The 19,707-nt window shown below is 41.7% G+C and overlaps 1 pseudogene; it reads right to left on the reverse strand.

The window, feature by feature from the left end:
* Positions 1 to 1,139: 1,139 nt before the first annotated feature.
* On the reverse strand, positions 1,140 to 3,109 carry LOC148042074 (uncharacterized; annotated as a pseudogene).
* Positions 3,110 to 19,707: the final 16,598 nt, after the last annotated feature.

A 19,707-nucleotide genomic window follows, 5' to 3' on the forward strand; every position in this document is an offset into this window, starting at 1 on the left:
TATGAAATGAAAAGTAAATTATATCTATCATAAAAAACCTAATTTTTAAAACAAAAATGGCTCGTTATACACAATTTCATCTTACCTTTTTAATTAAAATCTTTAAAGATTTAATATACATGTATCAATGTGCCAATGTGACACTTGTTGAGTATATTGGCTAATCTCAAATGAAAGTCCCCTCTCTCTCTTTCTCCCCCTCCCTCTCTCTCTCTCTCTCTCTCTCTCTCTCTCATATTTTATTTTCTCTATTTGCTTTTTCCTCTTGTCTCTCATCTTCCTTCACCTCATATGTGTACATATGTACAAATGTTTATATGTGTGTATGCATTGCATGTATATGCATATAATTATGTATGGATGTGTGTTCATGTTTATAAGTGCACGTTTTTTAAGTGCATATTCATTATCTTTTTTATCTCCTCTCTCTCTCTCTCTCTATTGTTTCTCAATTATACAAGTTTATGTGTATATCTATTTGCACATATTTGTGTACACATACATGCATATGTGTGCATGTATTGTTCACTTCTTTTTATAGTCTATGCGCAGTTGTGTGTGGTTTTAGAGTATGTATACATTTCATGAACATGCTTAACCATTAAAATTATTATCTCATTTTGTATGTTGAATAAAAAGAAATATAGCTATTTTTAAATACTGTATATGCATTTATGGATGTTTTTAGAGTATGTACACATTGCACACATATGTTCCATTGAAATATATATCATATCATATGTCTAATTAAAAAATAAATTCATATCTCTCTAGAGAGAGAGAGAGAGAGAGAGAGAGAGAGAGAGAAAGAAAGTTATATTAACATCTTCTAAAGACCAAAATTGGCCTATGAGACAAACTGTGATACAACTGATGATGTCCAGCTATCCAAAATAAAAGTGTTGAATGAAAAGCTAAAAACTGGAAACTGAAAATACGGTGCTGTGAGTGTGATAAGTGTCGTGTATGTGTATGTGTGTATGTAGCTCTGGTACTCCAGATAATGGCTACAAAAGGGGAACAAATGTTGGCTGTGATAGGGGAACAACTATCGACTGTGATAAAGTGGTGCGATGTGTATATGTAACAGATGTAGGGAGATATACTATCTTGGGATGTAGTAGCAGTCGTCGAAGTCGCTAATAGCAGTTGATCCCTCCTGGATGTAGGATGTGGTACATCGGCGGTGGCGAAAGAGCAAACTGGAGATCTGAGATCCAATGTGTCGAGTGTCGTCGGATCTCAGTCTGCTGTCGATGTAGATCAAGAATCCTCCGGATCTCCTGTCGGTGTGGCTGTGGGGTCCGAAACCCACGGATCCTCATGCGGCGTCGGGTACGCTGGTCCTCAGCCTGCTGTAGTGTGAGCCCGGAGGTCTGGCTGGAGGCTGGTACAGTAGCTCTCACTCTGTCTGTCTGAAAGAACTGTGTAATAGTCGTCTGGGTGGGCCCTTCTTTGATTGGGACCCGCTGTGTGCTTTGCTCTCTGATGTGCCATGCCTCTCCCAGAAAACGGCCACTGATCCATATCAGTCATACATCCCTGAAGTGAGCTGCTCAATGTGTATCTAGATCTCAACTCTGAGTATGCCGGGCATCTGAGAACAAAATGCTCCTCACTCTCCACCTCTGATCTGCAAAGGGGGCATATCCTCTCCTCCCGTGGGATGCCACTGGCTCTACCACTCTCAATCATAAGCTGATGTGATGATACCCTGAGCTGTCCAATAATAACTCTCAATCGATGTGGCATATATCTGCATATATCTTGGAATCTCTATGAATCCCTGCTCTGATATGCTCAAGAACTGTGTATAATAATGTGCCATCTTCGATGGCAGTGGCTGTGCAGGGCTGACCCATGTCCTCTGTATATAAATATGCCATATCTCCTGTCTGATGACTCTGTTCCTCTCAGAGAGAGAGAGGGTGTAAGTGGGAGCCTGAGTATCATATAGAAGAGGTGGGAGTCTATCAATGTCTAGCCCATGTTTGTCAAACCAAGCTCTAGTCTGTGCATACCATGATGTGGTATCCCCCACTCGAGCCATCTCCTGAGATGCCATATATGCTCTGTATGCAATGCGATCTCTGTCCATATCCTGAAATTTTTGTAGGAAGCAGACTGTCTGAAATAATGCCTTGACTAGCATGGGCGGTGTGGCAAGCTCTGCTCGCATAATGTCATGTGGGATTGAGGCCTTGCTGCGAATCAATCTAGATATCATGATCACCTAAGGTCTCTCCATCAATGTCCATACATAATCGGCAAGGCCTGGCCCCCATATAACTGCTCCATACATCAGTGCTGGAGTGACTAGAGTATCAAAGAGCCACCCCTTGGTGCGGGGCTCCTGGAAATGTGCCTGATGACAGTGTCGCTCCATAAGAGCCAATGCTGAGTATCCTCTAGTGAGGTGGTCACGAGCTGTCTGTGTCATCAAGAAAGTCCCTGAAGCAACTGTAAAGGTGACTCCCAAATATACATATGATCTAGTGACCTCAATACTCCCTCCTGCTGCCATGAAAATACTCTGTCTGCATATCTGAGCTGATGTATGGAATATAAGAACCTTGGTTTTACCAAGGTTCACTGTCATGCCTCTCTGTATGCAAAAATCATCCAATGCTAATAAATGCTGCTGTAATCCCTGAGCTGAATCTGAGACCAACACAATGTCATCTGCATATAGTAAGATATGAACTGTGGTTCCACTGAGATCTATACCTCCACCGGCTCGCTGTTGAATAAACTCTGCTATCTCATCAATGTATAGCCCAAATAGAGTTGGTGAGAGTGGCCATCCTTGTTTCACACCAATGGTGCTCACAAGGGGATTTGATATACCTCCCAGACATCTAACTCTGCCAGTAACCCGCTCATATAGTGCATAAATACCCCACATCATGTCATCATCCACCCCCAGATCAAGTAGGCGTCTGAAAAGCCTCTCTCTCGGAACCATGTCAAAGGCTTTGCGGAAATCCACAAAGCAACAATACAATCTCTGTTTCTTCACTCGTGTCTGGTCGATCAGACAACGGAGAGTGAAGATGTGGTCTATGGTAGAAAATGCCCGTCTGAACCTTGCCTGTCCGGGTGTACGCATGCACTCTCTCTCTGCTAGCATGCTGAGCTCCTCCTCCATCACCGTGCCATAAAGTTTGTTGGCCAAAACTGGCCCAATCATGATGGTCCTATATGTGTTAGGATCCATAGGATCCCCTGACTTGTGGATAGGTACAATGGTGTGCTCTGTCCACGAGTCAGGGAACCCCTCAGACAATGCACGGTTGAAGAGGTGAGCAATGAGTGGAGCCAATGTGTCTCTGCCATATATAATATGCTCTGCGTGAAGATCAAACTGGTCTCGAGCGCGGCCATGCTACAACCGTGAGATAGCATGTTTCACCATACTAGTGGTGAAAAAGGATGAAATACCCGGTCTCGGTGTACATGGTGTGGGTATCAGCAGCTGTGCGGGTACATGATATAAACTCTGTGCGTATCCATGCCATACTGCAGGGTCGTGTATCGGTGTGGGTGAGCGTGGTTCTCTGATCTGCCTCCATGCCTCTGCACAGTCTCTGCTCATAAGAAGGTGGTATATATCCCAATATTTCTCCTTCTCCCATTCCCGCTTTTTACGGCGGGTCAAGCAGTGCATGCGTCTCTGCGCCTGTCTGTGTGTGATCTCTCCTCTGGCCTCCAAATCGCGTAGTTGTCGACGTAGATCTCTGCACTCATCATCATACCACCTGTTCTATGGCATGGTACCGGTCCGAGGGGGGTGCGTGTATGTGTGATGTGGAAAACTGAGTGTAGCAGAATCATGCAGAATGCATGTGATATCACTGGTCAGTGTATCAAGGGTTGCGTATGGATCAAGTGATGTGATGTGCTCCTCCAGATGCTATGAGTAAACATGTGAGAGCTCATGAGTGAAGTGTATGGTAGTATGCATGTGGGGTATGATATCTGCAGGTGGTGATGGTAATGAGGAGAGAGAGAGACAATAACCCCCATTCACCCTTCAAGAAAAAGCCCTATTTGTTTCTTAAATACCAAACTTCTTCTCCTTGTGCCACATACTGTTGGGAGCCTTTTGGTTCGTTCGGGATTGCCAAGGCAAACCTTTAAATAATATACATAATAGAACATTGTTTTTTATTTGATATTCCTATAAAGAAATATGTAAGCATATCTTTAGTATAATGATAGAATCAAAACATATAATTAATATTTGCAAATGTGAAATGCTAAAAGAAAGCTTTTATAGGGATTCTAAACCTATAGTTCAACAAAAAGTGAAAGCATATATAACATCAAAAAGTGAAATAAAAAAGTTGATAATGAGGGTACATGTAGAGACAACTAATAAGGAGTTAAGCTAATTAAAACTCTTTAATATAAGAAAGCATGATTAAGCCCATTAACACCTAGGTACTAGTAGTGGCCATGTGTCAAGGCCCTTCTATGCAATTCTCTACAAGAGAGCTTGCCACTGAGCTACTACGAGGGGCAAGGTTGAGAGAGGAGGGATATGAAACGGTTCAATAAAGCACAAAGCCTAGTGAGAATGGTGATGTTGAGATGTTAGAGAGCATTTTTGATTGCAAGGAGTCTACGTCATATTTCTATGTAGAGGGGATTTCCCAATCTACATAGAAGAGGAAGTGAGAGGAGGACTCGCACAAAGATGAGAATAGCAACACATTGACAAAGAGAAGGTAGCCTAGAGCAGGTCCAGAGGCACTTCTACAAGTGTCCTAACATCAAAGATGAGAATGAACATAGCAAGACAATTAGTATTAAGTTGGCTTATTGGATCGAGGTGGTTAAAAGCCAAAAGAAGGCTAAAGTAGAAGCAAGAAAAAAAGAAGGAGATAAGCAAGATGAAGAAGAGGAATGGAAAATGGTTGTCAACAAATGGTTGTCAGAAGAGAAGGCAAATATCTTGACACTCACCATATTAGGAATTTTCGAAATAAGGCCTCAATCCCAAAAGGAAGCATGGTTGAGAAAAGAATTTTACAAATATCAATAATGTTTTGCTTACACACTTGGATTAGAAATATCTAAGAATTAAATCAAAGATTTAGGTTGCTGGAGCTAATCGAAATCTTCAATTTTAGGGTGATGATATTCACAAATGGTTCATGGCCTCAACATGATTTCAAAAGATGACAAAGGTGAGATCAAATGGTTCAAGGAGCATGTGGCACTTTAGTATGAGGACAAAGGCTTTGAGGAGAATTTACCAAATCCAAATCATACTGGTCAATGCATATAAGTTAAAGCATGTTTCACTAAATGCAAAAGGCCTAGTTGGTGAGATAAGGAGGCATATGTTGTGGAAATGGGTGACTCTTTGAAAGTTTGATGGAGTCATAGTCTAATAGCATAAATTGCATGCCTTAAGTGGCAGCTCATTTTCACATGGTGATTATCTTGGATTTATGGGAGGCACAAGCAATGGGGGAAGGGCAAGAAGCGAGCTTTTTGAGCGAGCATTTAAGTGAGCTTTTCTGGGCAACCTCCGTTTCTTGTTCCACATATTCCACTTATTCCTCCTATTCTCTTGTGCATATATCAAGCACCACTACGACCCCTACTACCACCACAATCTCCATCTCCATCTCCTCCTCCACCACCACCACCACCACCATTGCCGCCGTCGCCACCGCCGTCACTACTACCGCCACCACCTCCATTGCCGCTATCATTACCACCTCCACTGCTTCCACCACTACCGTCCCCTCCCATGTTTCTCCCCCCATGTTAATTAAGCTCTCTCTCTCTCTCTATCCCCCATCTTTCACCAATTATTCTCTCTCTATTTTCTCTCCTCCCTGTGACTCACACAAACACACACACACACACACACACACACACACACACACACACTCTCTCTCTCTCTCTCTCTCTCTCTCTCTCTCTCTCTCTCTCTCTCTCTCTCTCTCTCTCTATTGGCAACTTCTTGCTTCTCCCTCTCTTACACTCACCTTCTTTCTTGTTTGCTCTCTCTCTACTTGTGTCGTTCACAAATACATATACACCCACTCTCTCTCTATCCCTCTTTCCTTTCCTCCTCTGTGTATGTGTGTCTCCTTTTTCCTCCTCTCTCTCTCTCTCTCTCTCTCTCTCTCTCATGTATAGCAACTAATGAATATTAGATCATAGAGCACTGGACCAAATAAGCAACTCCTCTCTTTCTCCCCCTCTTACACACACACACACACACACACACACACACACACACACACTCTCTCTCTCTCTCTCTCTCTCTCTCTCTCTCTCTCTCTCTCTCTCTCTCTCTCTCTCTCTCTCTCTCTCTCAATTAGTAGCTTTTCACTTTCTCCCTCTCATGCACCCACCCTCTCTCTCACTCTCACACACACACACACACACACACACACACACACTCTCTCTCTCTCTCTCTCTCTCTCTCTCTCTCTCTCTCTCTCTCTCTCTCTCTCTCTCTCTCTCTCTCTCTCTCTCTCTCTCTCTCTCTCCCCCTTATCTCTCTTTCTCAAATAGCAACCTCTCTCTCTCCCTCCCCTCTCACACACACAGGCACACACAAAATCTAAATTAGCAACTTCTCTCTCCCCCCCTCTTAATTTTGCAAGGGTCATTTATCCATTTTTCCCAACCCTCTTATTATTACAAGGGTTAAGGGTTTGCATGAGGTAAATTATCTTAAACACTTTTAGCTGTTAATATTAGGATGAAAAGAATATCACATTGTTATCCCACATGCATATATACATTCACCTACCTCTCACTTTTATGTGCATGATTTGATATTATATCATGATATATCACTTCCATTGTGCACACATAAGCAAAACTACACATCACATGTTTTCGCTACTTTTAATCGAGCATTATTGTGTGGTCTTACTAAAAGAGGATAGGGTATCAAATAGTTTGTTACACTCATTGTAGTAACGTGCAATATCTATTGTTTTTCACTTTGTTTGAGTAGTTAATATCGAGACAACAATATTACCTCATTGTTACTCACTGTGCACATACACATTCACATGTATGCATGTTTCTACACTTTGCCCTTCCTTAGATATTTTGCACGTGCTCTATTTACACATCTTGTAGTATTGCAATTGAGTGAATGCCTATACAGAATCTCCTTCACTTGCACATTCCTCTCTGTTTCTCCTCTTCCCTCTCATCCTTATTTTATTACGTTTGTAAATAAAAAGAATCTAATAATTTTGAAAGTACATATTCATCATATACATCAAATATCAATCGAGTTCCATTGCTGGGGGGTGGAATTGGTGATCCCTAACAAAGTCTAGGACTGAATCACGGAAGCATGCTAGCTCGGTCAAGTAGGGAAGAATGTGCTCTAGAAGGATTGTATCCATGGGGTTTCCCTCAAATGGGGGTGGGCATATAAAGGCATTGGGTGGGTTCATTTTCATATTCTCCATGCTATCATCCACAAACAATGATGTTGTTGGGCTAAAGTGCAGCCAATCAATGTCGTCAAAACATTTCATGAAAATGGGCTTTGTGTAACTCCTTCTGATAGAAGTTGTTGTGGGAGTTACTCGACACTTTCCTTGTCCATATTGGAATACAAAGTTTGGTTCTTGCTTTGATGACTTCACACATTCACTTCTAATCAATTGGAGCAGCTCACTTAAGTTGTTTTCCTTCATGGAGCTCTAGACGGAAATGTCAAACAAAGTAGATATTTCGTTCAAAAACCTAGTGAGCCCTGGACACAAAATCACCCAATACCTGCCCACTTCTAGGGGCTTCACTGGTAATGATCCCTTTTGCTTTGGCCGCCTATGTAGAAGCACCCCATTCATATCGAACACGATTAATTTTCCAGTTGTGGGAGGTAGCTGTACATGCACACGTGGAAGGGGGAGCACCCATGTATTGGTATGATGAAAAAGAACACTACATTACAATCAGATATTGTACAAGTTTATGTAAATATGTTACCTTTGCTCTTAGATATCTTCCATCTCCAGTGAAGCAATACTATAGACATGCAATTAGTCTATTGAAATTTAGTGCTACCGATGCAAAGTCACCACATCCTGCATTGCAATCTAAAATGGTGTCCCCTTATTTTGTGTACGTTTGCAAGAATGAGTTCCAAATAGCCCTACCATATTGCATGCCACCTATAGTATTTGGTAGTCATATAACAGATTAGGAATTTACTAAATGTTTACAAAATATATCTACAATAGTTTAACAACATTGGATCTCATATTGACTTCTCATTGGGGATCCTAATGTATTTGGCATCCACTCATTTGCAGTAATGTCATCTTTTGTGAAATCCGGAGGGATAATTCCATTGTAAGCAATATCTGAACACATGTATGCTAGAATATATAGCACATGTATATGCATTTAAATATTGAAATACTAATTTTAGTAATTATACTCACTAAATGGATCCAACAAGTGTGATACATAAACAATATCGAGCATGAGCATATCATGACTTTAAAAATCTCACCTCTCTACCTCCAATGACACATACAGACGTCTTGCAATGAACAAGTTGTGCCATGTGTAAGGCCCAACACTTCTGCCCTGATTCCGTCCATTGATATCCATCCTCCACAACAACATGCTCGACAAGCTCTACCATGGAGTGTATTGTGGCAAGGAAAAGTAACATCCCCGCATCCTTGAGAACACGATTAGCTAGATACATGGCATCGACTGACTCTACCTTAGTATGGGAGTTCCATGACGGAATTCCATCCCCCAATCCATGCACGAAACTATCTTCAGGGAGACAAACCACCATGATATCGCATGATGTGTTTGTGGTTTCTTCATCAACCTTGACCATCTTGTTTTGGTTGACCTTCTCCAATGCCTCTACCAATCGAGAGAATGCCTCACTTGGCTGATCATTTCGCAATGCATGTCCAATCTTGAATGGGTCGTAGAGAACAGTACACCACTCCACCTTTGCCATCATAGTGGCATGGCCGACAACGACTCGCAAGGGTTCTTCCATGGGGATTTCAATGTTGTGGACCTCTCCACATTGACTCCTCAATTAGTAATATATTCTTCTTACTAAATGTTAACGATAGATAATATTCTTCTTACATGTTTGTTTACCTGCATGTGTGGTTGGAACATCTTGCACCATTGTAGCTTCATGGGAGACGATGTTTGCAAGTGGACTTCCACATGACTTTTAGTATGGCCCTCTACATAATAAATTCATAATTAGCAACATATTTTTCATTCAAAATGTTATTGTAAATAGTATTATTGAGACAGGTTAGCTCACTAGTGTCTGTGGTTGGCACATCCTCGAGTGTTATAGGTTGAAAATAAAAACTTGTATCCCCCTCTGCAAAAATACAGACCATTCTTATTGGCATTGTATTGTGGGAAAAAAAAACCATGAGTCACGCTTGTTTATTGATAGCTGCCATGTCCCCTAGCACGACTAGTTCGCATTCTTGTATTCTTTCCTTCCCTACACAAGGACACACATCAATATTAATATCATATAACGATAGAATATCTTAAAGCTCTGATATCATCCAATCATGACATGTGTGGAATTCACGAGCATCGTTTCTTTACCTCTCTACGCACATGCCATGTCCAATGTGACCTCAAATCCAAGATATTCAATTCTTCCACCCTCTGCATGTTAAAAAATATTGTTGATGTTACTTTGGTGATGAATAAGAATTACATGCCTTCACATCGTGAGCTTTGTATAAAAGCAAGCTTACCATCTTGGTGCTCTATAATACATGTGTCAATTCCATGTGATACCTCACTGCTTCTTGTCATTGCCATGCATCTCTCTATAGCGGTGTGTAAGTAACACTCTCCACTGCAAGATCTAGAAGAACTTGTTGTATCCTTCTATCCATGCCAATGTTGCGGACCTCCTCGGTGATGCCTTCCATTGTGATCTACTCTTCAGTGGTATCAATGAAGGGGCCTACATGGTTTGGTGATTACGATTCATATTCAAGGAAATATTTTCACTGGAGGGACAGAAGAGATGTCTTTGCTATAGTACTTCAAAAAATCAAACCTTTTAGGTGTGGAGAAACCAAATTAATTGGTGATGAGGGCTGCTTGGCCTCTCTTCAATGATATTGGATATGCGCTTACTCTTCAATTAATTGGTGATGAGGGCCGATTGGCCTCTCTTCAATGATATTGGATGTGCACTTGCTCTTCTATTTTCTTTTTATAGTAACTGCACTACTAGTATCAGTTTCTTGTGAACCTATCATAGTCTCTTCATTAGGAGACAACAAAGTGCAATAGACTCCTAATAATGCAACTCATTTCACTTACCATGCCTCTAGATCCTTGTGTCTCTTGTGTTTGTTTTTTCTTTGAGTATTTTTGGTACAAACTTTTCTCATTGGAGGGGTATTAACCTTTTGGATAGTTGAGGAAAACATGGCATTGTCGATATACCTCCTCGTCCCACTCTTGCTCTTTTTGGTAATCCTCATATATGCATTGATCCTCCTACACGTTTGTCCAATCCTCACACTCTCCTAGTAGAGTTTGTATAGCTCTCCTCTCCATCTGCCCATACATGAACTTGACTTGCAAAGTCACCATTACAAATCTTGAATGGATTGGCAAGATATCACCACATACACGCTACTAAAGAAGGATATTGTAAATTACCTGTACAGAAGCCTCCATGTTGCCAACTTCATTGACTTCTATGACTCTATATCTTTGTCTGGCTTGAAATCATGGAAGATAAGGCGAAACATTTTCTCTTTATGTTTTCTCTTTATCTCTTGGGTGTATTGGAAGAACAAATCATGTTCCACTCGAATGTTATAGTAGTTCTCCAAACTCAAAAGCAATCTCTTTCTGCCGTCTTGCAAGATGGCCCAAAAGGTCTCTTATCTTACCCAACTTCAAAACGGTGCATTTCCATCTACTCGAATCAAAGATGTCATTTAATATCAATTCATCAAACTTATGATGCACATAATTTAGATGAATAAGAATAACCTACGTTCAAGCATGCCCATCAACGTTCGAATTTTCCTGTCACAACTCTCCATGGCCTTCAATATCCTTATGTAATCTGCCTCGTTTAGCTTTGAGGATGCCAATGTGTATACTCTCTCCTCATTCAATACACCCCCCGTCTTGGAGCCCCACTCTAAGCATGAGACAGTTCTGCATTGACAAAAACATTGTTACTTTAAGTACATATAGAGGGAAGGTACAAAGAGGTAGCAACTTATTGATGCTACTTCTCTCTGAGGTTGCGGTCTGCATTCTTAATGAGATTTTCATTGACACTATAGTACACCTCACCCCACTTGGTTCTAAACTCAGAGTCATAGATATGTGTCTGTTTCTGTTTGATCGGTCACACTGCCATATCATACTCATCCTGCACTTGATAATTAGGGACAACATCATTGCATTAGGAAAAAATGCACCAACAAAAACATTGTTAAGATAGCTTGAAGAACTACTTACCTTCCACATAACATGGGCTAGTGCAATCAATGGTGCCTTGTACCATGCGGGAATGGGCGCCAGCTTTCTATGTGTTTGCACCCATGCCTTTGCCTCATCAGTTAGCTTGTCAAAAATAGTTGCGTGGTCAGCCTGCCCTAGCATCCTTACTTCACAAACAAGGTATGGACAACCCCTTTTGTGCCAGCCTGTGTACATTCTATATTAGGATCTCATGAATTTGGTCCATTTGCATACCTGTTTGTACAAGAAATAGCTGACAAAATCTCCCCCTCTGCCACACTTATCACTTTCACAAGGTGACAATCAACGTGCACATGTTGCCTCACGTTATCTAGAAAGGCTATTGCAAACAATCAATTATGTTAAGGATGATGTAAGAAACAAACACATTGTAGAATGTTAAGGTCCTATGGTTTAGGGCCACTCACATGTGCATATCTTATTCATCCATGCTGTGAGCCGATGGTTACCATCTCAAATATAAAACATGCAATTTGACAAAAAGGCCCAATCGGTGCCGTTGATTTTTGCCTCGAAGTCCTCATGCTTCTTTAGCCAATGGGGGTCCCACTCAGTTCTAGTCATATCATCAACCTCCTTGCACTGGTGTCTTGGAGTCTCTAATGACACTATGAATATACCCATCCCTCTAACATATGCGTTGCTAAAAAAGGTTTTCGAGAGTTGCTTGTACCTCAATGTGACTTGTCTAATTGTAGGCATGGAAATCAAACGACATAATGGGATGGGTGGCAAAGGGGTGGATGTCTACATCTGAATGAGATGATGAAGTAATTAATGTCCAATCAATGTAAATAAATAAAAACCATAATCTAAATCATGCTGCGATCTCTTACAAGCACTCACGGTCAATGTTTCCAACTAGTCTTCTATGCATATTTGCACAATACGTTTATCGCAAGTGACTGTGAGTGCGGTCTCGCCAGTTGTTTCACTGGCATTTGTCATGCATTTCTTTTTAGTTCTTTGTGTTCGATTCTTCTTGGGTTGCGTACAGCCACGCCCTCATTGTGCACTAAAGGACTCGATGCTTTGATGGTCGTTGCTTTCCTCATTAGTATCACTCTCCAATAGTACGAGCTTTCTCTTGCCCTTCCTCGCTTGCGTCATTGAAGCATGCCCACTTTCTCCTGATGTCATTCCTTTCCCACATGCAATTGCAATGGTTGCTTGTAGCTCGGCGGAAGTCAATGATCGCATTTGTGTTACTCTTTCTCTCGCTCTTGGAGGGCGACTCCCCCCTTGTGATTACATGTTGTCGGTGACAATAGCCTATCGTCCTACCGTAGTTCGTGGAGGCAAGTCAAAGTCCTCAAGAGACTCGTCCGATTGTCATTCTCTTTCCTGCAAACAATAATCCCAAATAGGATAAGAGGGGGAGATAGAGTAATCATAATAAAAATCAAGAGAGGAGATGCTTACTATCTGTTCAATTGGCCATTGCACAATTGCGTTTTCCTCAATGTCAATCTCAGTATTGCTTTTGCCACGGGTCTTCACACCCCTCTAATGCATGATGGTGATAAGAACTCCCACTCATCCAGGGAGTAAGCTCGGTGAGGGGAACGTTTGTCGGATTAAACCTTCTGCAATCCTTTCATTGCCCTTGTAAAGGGTGACATGATCTTGTCTTTTGAAATTAGATTTGGCCATGATAGAGGGCCTTAGGGTTACTTCTTATAGATATATTGCTTCTTCAATTTCCTGCCAATGAAATATCAATTGTGAGAGAGAGAGAGGAGAGAGAGGGGGGAAGGAAGGAGGAGATGACATTGGGATAAGAGAGTGAGAGATAAAGAGAGAGAGAGAGAGGAGAGAGAGGGGGAAGGAAGGAGGAGATGACATTGGGATAAGAGAGTGAGAGATAAAGAGAGAGAGAGAGTGAGAGGCAGATATAGGGAGAGAGAGTGAGAGCGAGAGCGAGGGAGAGGGAGACTGATAAAGAGAGGGGGGAGGAAGGAGGAGATAGAGAGAGGGAGGAAGGTGGGGATAGAGAGAGAGAGAGAGAGAGAGAGAGAGAGAGAGAGAGAGAGAGAGAGAGAGAGAGAGAGAGAGAGAGAGATACCTAGAAGAAAGGGTACAAGAAAACTAAACTTTGAGGACCATTTACCTTCCAATCAATCAAGGGTAGTATCACCAAAGTGGTGGAGATAGTCCTTCATGACACTGTTTGGGCTATAAGAAGGATTCTAGCTCACAACGTGTATAATGTCAAGGGTGGCTTGGAGCTAGAGAGGAAAAATGCAAAAAACCTATAAAAAATATGTCACATGGGGTACCTGCACCTTCGTTTTGGGGCATCATGGAGTGGTCTAGCTCAACAGGAGAAGCTAGCAATCAACATGGAATGTGGTGCCAGTTCATGTGGTTTTGTAATGATAGTGTGGACCATACATGGAACGTTTGTTCTTCCATTCAACATGGATCGCCAAAGGTTCCACAAGTAAGGCTAATGGCATGAGGCACTAATTTGATTGTAGAAGAAATCCACATGTTGGAGAGTGGTGGGTTTGTTTTACAAAAGGTGGCACAAGAGACGGATGTTAACGAGGGCTTATGTAGATATCAAAGAGGTGTTTCATAGGCTGTGGGGAAAAGGATAGACTCAGCATTGGCTCTAGATGCAATTGTCAAGGGCCACATTGTGGTGAAGGCCTTGAAGCATGAGCTTTTTAAACTAGAGACAGCTAACTCAAGTGTCATGCATGAGTGTTATGATGTGCACATTGCAAAGAATCCAACAGTAATTGTCGGGATTTCATGGATCGTGCCCCGTAGAAGAAAAAGCGTATTTGGTATGCAAGCACCTATACTATGTGTACCTTTTAGTGTTTGGGATGGATGCAAATTCCAACATGTTTATACACCAACCCACACTCACTGAAGAAAACTTGCACATTGTATTTGGAAGCAAAAGAACTTTTCCAACACCACCTATATAGTGACCAGCAATGCAATGCCAATACTACCTCTTAGCACAACCACATTTTATTTTGTTGAGAAGTCACCGTTATACAATCCATTTGGATGGCAAGCCTTTGGTGAACTTGTCTCTCTTAATTTGACAAGCAAAAGCACGTTTTCCAGAGTTAACACAATATAAATATACATTTGGATTGCTTGTATGAATTATCTTGTATAATATTTCTTGGAGAGAGGAGGGGAAGGGAAAGAGAGGGGGAGGGGAGGGAGCTATCAATGCATTGAAATTCAAGTTCTAAAAACAACGAGTGGCTACCAAAGCATTCACATTATGAGAGAGAGAGAGAGAGAGAGAGAGAGAGAGAGAGAGAGAGAGAGAGAGAGAGAGAGAGAGAGAGAGAGAGAGAGAGAGAGAGAGAGAGAGAGAGAGAGAGAGAGAGAGAGAGAGAGGTATTTAGGATTTAAGAGAAGCGTTAGTTACAACATATGCCATAATTTGATGTGAGGCATTATGATACAATGTGGACTAATATCATGCATGAAAGAGAGAAAGTGTGAGAGAGAGAGGGAGATAAAAACGGAGAGTGAGTGAGTGACTAAGATTTATATATATACATATATATATAGGGGAGAGAGAGAGAGAGAGAGAGAGAGAGAGAGAGAGAGAGAGAGAGAGAGAGAGAGAGAGAGAGGTGTGGGCCGTGGTGTTCCATTCTTTTGGGGTGATCGCATGAATGAATCCCTGTTACGTGCTAGAGAGAGAGAAATAGTTACATGAGATGGAGTGCTATTTGATTGAGTGTGCTAGAAAGAGGAAAAGAGAATATACACGTAGAGGGAGAAATAGAGAGAGAGAGAGAGAGAGAGAGAGAGAGAGAGAGAGAGAGAGAGAGAGAGAGAGAGAGAGAGAGAGAGAGAGAGAGAGGTGGGCCATGGTGTTCCATTCTTCTGGGGTGATTGCATGAATGAATCCCTGCTACGTGCTAGAGAGAGAGAAATAGTTTACATGAGATGGAGTGCTATTTGATTGAGTGTGCTAGAAAGAGGAAAATAGAATATACATGGAGGGAGAAACACACACACACACACACACACACACACACACACACACACACACACACACACACACACACACACACACACACACACACACACACACACACACACAGGTATTTAGGATTTAAGAGAAGCGTTAGTTACAACATATGCCATAATTTGATGTGAGGCATTATGATACAATGTGGACTAATATCATGCATGAAAGAGAGAAAGTGTGTGTGAGAGAGGGAGATAAAAACAGAGAGTGAGTGAGTGACTAAGAGAGAGAGAGATATATATATATATATAGGAGAGAGAGAGAGAGAGAGAGAAAAGAGAGAGAGAGGTGTGGGCCGTGGTGTTCCATTCTTTTGGGGTGATAGAGAGAGAGAAATAGTTACATGAGATGGAGTGCTATTTGATTGAGTGAGCTAGAAAGAGGAAAAGAGAATATACACGTAGAGGGAGAAACTGAGAGAGAGAGAGAGAGAGAGAGAGAGAGAGAGAGAGAGAGAGAGAGAGAGAGAGAGAGAGAGAGAGAGAGAGAGAGAGAGAGAGAGAGAGAGAGAGAGAGAGAGAGAGAGAGAGAGAGAGAGAGAGAGAGAGAGGTGTGGGCCATGGTGTTCCGTTCTTCTGGGGTGATTGCATGAATGAATCCCTGTTACGTGCTAGAGAGAGAGAAATAGTTTACATGAGATGGAGTGCTATTTGATTGAGTGTGCTAGAAAGAGGAAAAGAGAATATACATGTAGAGGGAGAAACAGAGAGAGAGAGAGAGAGAGAGAGAGAGAGAGAGAGAGAGAGAGAGAGAGAGAGAGAGAGAGAGAGAGAGAGAGAGAGAGAGAGAGAGAGAGAGAGAGAGAGAAGGTAGTGGTGGCAATTGTGGAGGTGGTGGGGATAATGGTAGTGGTGGTGGAGGTGGGAATAGTATTGGCAGTGGGCGGCAGAGATGGTGGTAGTGGTGGTGGAAGTTGCTGTGGTGGTGGTGGCAGTAGTGGCAATAGTGGCGACAAAACGACGATGGCAGTGGTGGTGGAGGTAAAAAAAAATCAAGGGGTGGAATATGTGAAACAAGAAATGGAGGTTGCCTAGGAAAGCTTGTTGAAAAGCTCACTCAAAAAGCTCGCTTCTCGCATGCACTCCAAGCAATGGACAATCGAGTTGCATAACTCTTGTGAAAGCATGTTGAAACCCCATGAGGATTCATAGCTTGTCACACGATTGCATTTTGATGCTAAGGATTTATTAGGAAGGGGAGCCCATGGATGCAGTCAACATTTATGGGTAGCATGGTGCCAAGTTGAGGAAACACTTATAGAAACTTTTAGAAGATTGTGCATGAAAATGGCCTAGTCAGCGAGGACTTCAATATGGTGGAGAGGGAACAAGATGCCTCAACCAATGCAGCAAGGAGTCATGGTGAAGAACTCCTTGCTTGGCAAAATGTAGTTGACAAATTCACACTTGTGGAGATAAGTGACTATATTGATTTAACTATAGCACAAACTCACATACAACTCTCTTAGTCACCCTAATTATTGGGCATTCTTAGATAGGTGGTGTGCCACAAAGGAAGGTGATTGGTTCCCTGGGGTAGTTGAGCTTTAAGTGTGTTATGGCTATCCAATTTCAAATAGTGCTCCTATATTACTCATGCTTCAAGTTTTCCAGCCAATCGGGTATACTACAAACCATAAGTGGCTTGTAATGAATGAAAAGAATTACAAGTAAGTCAACTTTAACTATATTATGGTAGAGGGGGACTATTCAAGATTAGGAGAATGCATGGAGAAATAGGCAAAAGGACCCTTATGAGAGTTTCTTAGTCACTTTGTAGCACTATGTGTCAAGATTGTGGGAGAGAAGGAAGGAGTCTCGCTTGAAGCTTTCTTGCTTGCACAATGGGGGAAGACACACAAGGGTGGAGGCTGAAAATAGTTTTCCTCTTCTTAGTTGTGTAAGCCAAAAGAACTCAAGTACAAAGAAATAGAAGAACCCTATATATGGGTCTCAAACCAAACTCAACTAACTAAGGTGGCATACTAACTGAGCCACGAACTAGAATAGATAAGGATAGCTATCATGTAGCTATTATTCATGGGCGGTGTACCAACCACATCTGCAACTGACACGTCGGTGACATAAATGCACAACGGTCACCCTGGCGTATCACGAGTGGAGCTCGATATCTCAACACTATGTTAAAATCCAAGGCATCTCACTTTGTAGAAAAGAAAGAGATGAAATAAAAAGGCATGTGTGCATGCTTATGAAGTTAGCTAAGAGGGGTACAGGTCACAAGCTCAATGATCAAGAGGTGTAATTGCAACAACAAGCACAAATTATCAAGAACCTTGCATTGGTCAAAGAGATAGAAAGGCTCAATCTACTATTAAAGGTTCATGAAAGATGTGCATTGTGTTTCATCTGACTTCATCAAGGGACTCAAAAAGAAAAAGAAGGGGGAAAGTTTTAACATGATTTAGAGAGAAGATGGGCCCTTGTTGACAAAACAAGAGCCTAACATCTGCATGGCTTTCTATTCTAGCTTATATTGTCAAGCAAGTTTGTGCAATTTGCAAGCTGTAGAAGTGATGTTGGGATCCATAGAAAAATGCATTTCGGAGTAGAAGAATGTATTCCTATCTAGTGATTTTGAAAAAGAGGTGCTAGAAAAAGCCTTGAAGAGCTCGAGGGGAATAAAATCTCCAGGATATGGTGGTATAACTATAGTAATGATGATCCACTTTAGGGCAAAGATTGGTAGGAGTATCACATGCCTGATTGATGCTTACCAAAATGAAGGGAAATTTCTAAAATCCTAGACAAATTGCATAATAACATTGATCCCTAAACATGCTTGATGCACACAATTTAATCATTGGAGACCAATTTCTTTAATGGGGCATACAAAAGGCACTCACAGAAAGAATGGCTCCTATCCTTAAGAAATGCATTCATCCATGGTAAAATTGGTTAATAAAATAGAGAAAACTTATGGATAATATCACGAATGTTCTAATGGCTATTGAATGGGTGAAGATATCGAGAAACGAGTTTGTGTTCTTGCAAATTGAGGTTGGGAAGGAATTTGACATAGTGAATTAGGGCTACTTGAAGGCTCTACTGGAAAAAATGGGGTTCTCTCACAACATTTGTGATTTATTTTGTACTCTTGCAGCGAATGCGCAAGCATATATTGCCTTTGATGGTTCTCTATTTCAACCCTTCAAAGTTAGAAGTAGGGTGCATGAGGGATGCCCCTTCATCCCATTGTTGGTGTGCAGTGGTGGCTACAAGTGCTAACTATAGGACCAATACCCATGCCTTATGGGTGGTCTATAGCTACCACCCACCCTATCATGGCTCCAAACAAGTACAAAATAGGATATGGGTTTTCATGAGCATATAGACTTCTTATGCAATCAACTCTCTCTCGCCACCCTCCTGACGCTGGGATATTCAACGGCTCCATCATGCATTCTAACGTGTGATAGATCCCCCTCCTCAGCCCTTATTACTTATACTCCCTCTGCCATGCTGTCTCTGCTGCCTTTGCGATCACCCACCACCCTTCAATGCCTCACTTATATCAACCCCCTTCTCGATCATCCATTGAAGTAACTTCATCGATGGCCCTCCCTCTTATACCGCCATGCCAACTTCAACCACAGGCAATGATCCTTGATAGCCTACCAAGGCCCTAATGCCGCTCCTTCCATGTATCATAACACTCCAATGCATTCGCACTCCCCCAATAACATTTACTCTTTGTAACTACCCTATGCCATATTCTTGGCACCTACTAGTGTCCAAAGAGATAGTGATGCTGCCATGTAAAATCCCCCAAAAAACATCCATACTCCCAAATACAATTACTCTTTTTAACTCCCCTCTACCATATTCTTGGTTGTTACTAGTATCCAAAAAGGTCTACCTCTTTGATCCTCATTCCCATACCAGATTTGCCATTTTCCCTATGATTAAGCCTTATATCATCTACTTAAGGGTGGCCTATCCTCCACACGCTACTCTAGAAACAATGCACAACCTTGCTGTAAAGTATTTTGCTACCTATAAATAACCACACATATATCTTGCTCTGCCATGGTGTTGTTTCCACCTCATCTTTGGTTTGTTCACTCATGCCTCATCTGTAGTAGTCTTCTCAACCAATCATTCCACACATCAAGGATGCCAGTAAGGTAAAAT

Source organism: Lygodium microphyllum, chromosome 1 (assembly GCF_053477565.2).
Source record: "Lygodium microphyllum isolate KBCC chromosome 1, Lygodium_microphyllum_v1.1.10, whole genome shotgun sequence".
Lineage (NCBI taxonomy): Eukaryota > Viridiplantae > Streptophyta > Polypodiopsida > Schizaeales > Lygodiaceae > Lygodium > Lygodium microphyllum.